Raw genomic sequence first — 6000 nt, 5'->3', positions numbered from 1 at the left:
GCTCTTCCTTAATCCCTAAAAGTAATAATTGTACTCCAGAAAAAGAAAACCAAACCCCATAGGCTATAGTGCTGACTTAAGTTTATATGGCTCCAAACAGTGAAAAATTATTGATTCCAAGTCAAGGGAATAGGGGATAATTTATTATACAGTTTCCCGACTGTTTAGTGTCTCTAAGATTTGTCAGAAACATTAGAGGAGCTGGGCCTGGGTGTGGTGGCGCACACCTTTAATCCAGCACTCGAGAGACAGAGGCAGGTGCATCTCTGTGAGTCTGAGGCTAGCCTGATCTACAGAGCGAGTTCCAAGACAGCTAGAGCTACATAGTGAGACCCTGTGTGTAAAAAAATATGAAAGGAGTGTACAGTGACAGCTGAAAGATCTCGTCCTTTAATGGAGTTCCCAGTCCAATGGTGAAAGCAGACACATATCTTTATGTAGGGTTGAGAGGGCTCAGTGGGGAAAAAAATGAAACAAAAACCATTTACCATGGAAGCCTGACCTGTCGGGTGATTTCTAGACTCAACACAACCCTCTGACCTCCGCACACATGCCGTGGCCTGCGAATCCCCACCCGTATCCTGCATACACACACACTTACACAATAATAAAGTGTTGTTTTTTTTGTTTTTTTTGTTTTTTTTTTTTTATTTTCGAGACAGGGTTTCTCAGTAGCTTTTGGTTCCTGTCCTTGAACTAGCTCTTCTAGACCAGGCTGGCCTTGAACTCATAGAGATCCACCTGCTTCTTCCTCCCGAGTGCTGGGATTAAAGGCGTGTGCCACTATCGCCCGGCAATAATCAAGTTTTTTAAATCCCTATTTAATTATCATTATCCTAAGTGCTAAAGAGGAGAGCCAGTGCCTGCCATGAAAAGTCATTATAGGGGACCTAATTCAGCTATGGATGAAAGCTGGAAGCGAGAGGAGAGACTTCCTGAGGGGTTCTGGATAGGAAAAGGGTAGGTGTGAAGGTGGGTGAGATCACACTTCTGCCACTTGCTTGGGAACAGTTCCTTTGTCAACTCACCCACTGCTGTTTTCATTCATTCTTCAACATTTACTGACCAGGCACTGATTCTGCCAGGTCCTGTGCCAAGTGCTGGGGATGTAGTGGTGACCAAGGCACGGAGGACCTCTGCCCCTTCTCAGAGCTGCCAGATGAGGCAGGAATGAGCCCAGTTTCCTCTTGATATTTTAAATGCAGGAAATGTGTTGGTGGTGTATTTATTACAAAACTTCATTATCGTAGACTAATAGGTTTGTAGAATGCAATGAGAATTTGATCTGCAGTTAGATGCATAGCATTTCCTTTGTGGAGTGTCTGATATAAATATGCTATTAATTGCTGGCTTCGTTACTAATATGGTCCTACACCTTGTGTTCTGTAAGGGAACAACCCAATTGCTTTAACTTGGACAAAACTAATTAGGAAAGTTTGTCTGTTGGGGGGAAAAGCACTATTATAAAATTAAATGGCCCTGGTTTGCAGACTTGCTGAGATTTCCAGATTGTCAAAGCTATGCCTTAATATTAACAGGAACAATAGAGAAAGCCCTTATTTGTTTGTGCATTGAAACTGCACATGAGACCCATGGAAAGAAGAAAAGGGGATGGGGAAGGGAGGGAGGAGGAAAGGGGAGGACAAAAAGAAGAAAGCCTTGCCTAGATGTAACATGCTTAGCTCTCTGGAAATGCTTCCATCTGTTTGATTTTCTTCCCCCAACAAATTCCTGATCTCTTCATGTTATACCTGCAGCAAGCAAGAGACTTAATCCAAAGTGTAATTGCTGATCAGTGGATAAACAATGAACCACCCACCAGATTACACAGACTCCCTCTTTAAAGGTACTAGCCTTTCCAAGGTGTTTCTAAGAAATAAAAATTCTGCCACGTCCTCATTTCCCCCTCTTCTCCTTGCATCCGCCAACATCCCCAAAGCGGTCAGAGAAAAGCAGACTTAAGTGATGTGGAGACTCTCTGATGTTAAAAAGATTCTCAGTTTAAATCCAAGATAGCACAGTCACGGGTTGTGTGGGTTTTCTTTCTTTTTTTTTCTCTCTCTCTTTCCATATTGCATTAAATAAAAATCTTGGAGCCACCAGCCATGTAATGATGGATTATTTTAAGTAACAACTGGAGGGGGTGCAGAATAAATTAGAAACACAGACCCCTTCCTCCTCGGTTTGGCAGGAGGCTGCTTCTGCTGAGGGGATTTGAAACCGTGGGTTTCTGGGCTGCCTGCATAGAGGAAGGAGGCCACATGCTCAGGAGAGTGAGAACTAACGTTCTCCTTGCCTCTCCTCCAGCTTCGCCTCTCCTCCAGCGTCTCCCCACTAGGGACAGCCATCACCATCTGCTGGATTATGCAGCTGGCCCTGGAGTTGGGTCATTCCTATGACCAGGGAAAGATTTCCAGGCTGTCTCAGGGACAAGCCTCAGGGTTCCGGTTATCCCTGCCAGGATCCTCTGAAAGCCCTAACGAGGACCCTGGGGTAACAAGAGCAGAGCTCTCCTCTCAGCCCTGATGAGGTGCAAGGTGGTGTTCAGTTTCCTCTCACAGAAGAGGCCCCCAGCTCTGAACACTGGCGCAGAAGCAAGAGCTGCCTTTTTTTTTCAGATCCCCATTAAACGAGACCAGATGGAGGCAGAGGCAAGTTCAGGCTCCCCAGAGGGTAGTTGGGCATTCACCCAGAGGCCTATGGGTAAACCTTTCCTTTCCAAAAAAAAAAAATCCCCAAAACCCAGATTGGAGGTAACAATGACCAGAACACCTAGAAAACTGGTCAAACTGCCTGACTTGAAGGAAATATGTGTGGCTTTTGTGGGAACGTTGACCCACCCAGAGCAGGGGTCACCCCTGGCCTGAAGTGGAGATATTTTACCTAGACAATGGCTTGTTGAGTTAGGTAGACTCATTAGCTCTGGGGCTCTTGAGTAGAGCTGGGCAGCTGGCCAAGCCTAGGATCAGGTTGGAGTCAGAAGAGAGAGAAGGAAAGGGGAGAGAAAAGTGGGGGGGGAGAGAAGAGAGGCGAGAGCTGGAGCCCAGACCTCCAGAGCATTGGTTGCCTTGGTTGCCTTCTGCTGGCCAGAGCTATTGCAGTGAGCCCACAAGCTTCCAGTTCATTTTCCTTATCCTTTTTCACTCCTACCTGCATTAAGCCAGGAGCCTCATGGCCTGGAATTTTAGCAGCAGGAAGAAATACATCTGGTATTTAAGTCAGCTTTTCCAGCTGAGAGAAGCAGTCTGCCTGGATCCTAGCATCATTCTCTGCCTCTAAATCACTGAATGACTCGGGGGACGAGTCCCTTCCCCCACTCTCCATTTCTCCCTTTGCAGAAAGAGGCCTTGGGTTAGGTGATCTTTAAGGGAGTTTCCAGTCCTCAAGCTGTGCTGTCCTTATGTCTCCTTGCTCTCCAGGCTCGATTCTGTCAGGTCCTTGTCTGCTGCTGCTTCTGAATGAGGTGGCAGAGCTGAGCTCCACCCCTTCCCTCCTTCAGCCTTGAGCTGAGTGAGGAAAGAGTTTTGGAGAAGGAACCTATGCTTTTATCTCAGCAGGGTTTCTGCAAGTGAAGTAGAAACACCCATTTGAACATTGCCTGTCTGCAGAGGTATATATAGCTGTTGACTTTTGATAAAAGACACATGACAACCCAATGTTTGTCCGTGGACTCCCACTTCAAATGCACTAGGGAAGCTGGCTAGTTAATGGAGTCCTGCTATGAATCCTTTTATAGAACGAGAAGCCACTTTGGGATTTATCTTTGGTATTAAAATCAGTTTCATCCATCTGCTTTCCCAACGAGGCGCTTTCATCCTTGGATAGTAAAGATGGCCTCCTTTGCGTTTCCCCGAGGTCCCCTAAACTGCTTCCCCAATGAAGCTTTGGCAAGCCTTGTTCCTCCGTAGAATGCTCCCTAACTTTCTCTTCCAGCCCAGGACATTATAGCAAAAGGCTTTTCTTAGTCCTGCTCCATCAGCCCATGAACACTTCTGGCATCTGATGTCTTGGCTACCCTCGTTTTCATTTTTTTCTTGTTAAAATTTTGGCCCTTATTGGCCTTCTGTGGCTCTCAAGGCGGATGGTATAGTACTTTCCATTCCTTTGTCAACACTGAAGGCTACAAATGGGGTTTCATCAGGACTTCTGCCATGCTTCGGGACTTAGGATTTGTCTTCTGGCTTACACGACTCTGTAATTATGCTGTACTGTTTAATAGTAAGTTATGTATTGTATGTAGTAATAAGATAATAAGAATTTATTGTATTGCTGGTAAAAACAAATGTCTTATATATAATAAAATTGCCCAGATGCTAAAGGCTTTCCTTAACCAAACTTGCTGATTATCTCTGTGTGTGAAGCACTTTCTGGTTGAAGTTTAACATTTTTCTGAAATATCTGAGGCCACTTTCCTGCGTAGGAAGGTATCATCATAGAGCCTTTTTTCAAATCAAAACATTTTTTCCAGATTATAAAACTAAAGTATGCCTATTCTAGAAAAAAAAAGACAACAGAAAAGCTACCACCAAAGTAACCTGTTAACACTGCTCACTGGGATGCTCCCATGTATGTAAGTGTTTTGTTTTGCTTTATATAACAGTTTTGGGCAAATATTTTCTCATGCTATTAAGCACTCTTAGGACATATTTTCATTAGTTTCTTAATATTCCATCATATGTCATTGGATAAGTGAATTGGCTTTGAAAGTCTAGGGGACCGGCACTTTCGCAGTGCCAGAATGATGGCCGCATTTGAGCGCAGAAGACCAGAGGAGAAAGTTAAGGGAAAGCCAAGTCACAGGTCATGAGTCCCAGGCGTTTCCTCCTCATCCTTGAGGATGACACGCGCTAACTTAGCTACCTTGGGTTTGAACAGAGACAGGAAATTCTCGATTGACACAGGTGGGCCCACTTAACTTGCTTTCTCTGCCCTGGATGTTGGAGAGGCAGTGGGCAGTGGAGGACAGCTGTCCTCCTATTGGGTGTTCCTGGGACTCATTACTTCCCCCCTCCAAAAAAAAAAAAACGGCAACAGGAGAAAGATACACAGCTGGAAGCGCCATAACTCATTGTTCTTAATAGGTACTGTATGAATATGCAATCAAAAACTGAAATTGGTGTGTCCTTGAGAGAAGGTGGAAGAGAACAAGAGCAGCGTTTCTGCCTCTGCTACACAATGCGGTATAACGTATTTGAAAACCACAGGTGACTGCAGATGAGGAGCAAACAGGAAATGGAATTGGGAGGAGGGAAGTGGGGGCTCTCAGTTCTCAGGAGCACCTTTTCATTTTGCCTTCCTTTAGCGCCTCACAGACTAACCTAATTACCCTACTCTGAAGGTGAATGAGGAAGGGCTTTCCTTTCCTTATGAAAAATATCCATAAATGATTGCAGGTAACATGTGAGTTTGTCTGTTTAGAAAAGAATCAAACACTACCAAAGCTGACTACACCTCTGATTAGGCCCTTGGTTTCTACTTCCTGTCCCTGAGGTAACTACTGGTATCTTTTGGTTTGGTGTCTTTTCATGCATCTGTCTAGGTCTCGTCATACACATACATACACAGACCTTTTGTACGTACAGGGACTCATTATGCATAGCGTCCCACAACTATTGTTTTCTGTCTTATTCTATGTCTTGCAGGTATTCACATTAGTACGTATGGACCTGCTGCATTCTGGCTAGAGATTGGTCCAGACTATGCATGTTGATAATTTCTTTTTCAGTTGTCCAGCATTTAAGGAGTTTCTAGTTTTTCATTCCCGTAAACAATGCTTTAATGTATTTCCTCATACAGGAATCTTTGTACAACTGTGTGTAATTCCACTGAACAGAGGTGGTTGTGGGCCTGTGATAGGTTGATGATTTTAGTGATTCGCGGTCATGAACACGGTGCTACCTGCTAGTCAGGATAGCAAGGTAAGGGCCAGGTTTCTACTTCCATCTCCTCTTCCGCACACTGTAGTCAAGTGAACATTCAATTAACTGCAATCAGAGTAAT

Source organism: Microtus oregoni, unplaced genomic scaffold (assembly GCF_018167655.1).
Source record: "Microtus oregoni isolate MIOR12 unplaced genomic scaffold, Mior012 000138F_ref0000102, whole genome shotgun sequence".
NCBI classification, from domain to species: domain Eukaryota; kingdom Metazoa; phylum Chordata; class Mammalia; order Rodentia; family Cricetidae; genus Microtus; species Microtus oregoni.
This window is presented reverse-complemented; position numbering follows the sequence as displayed.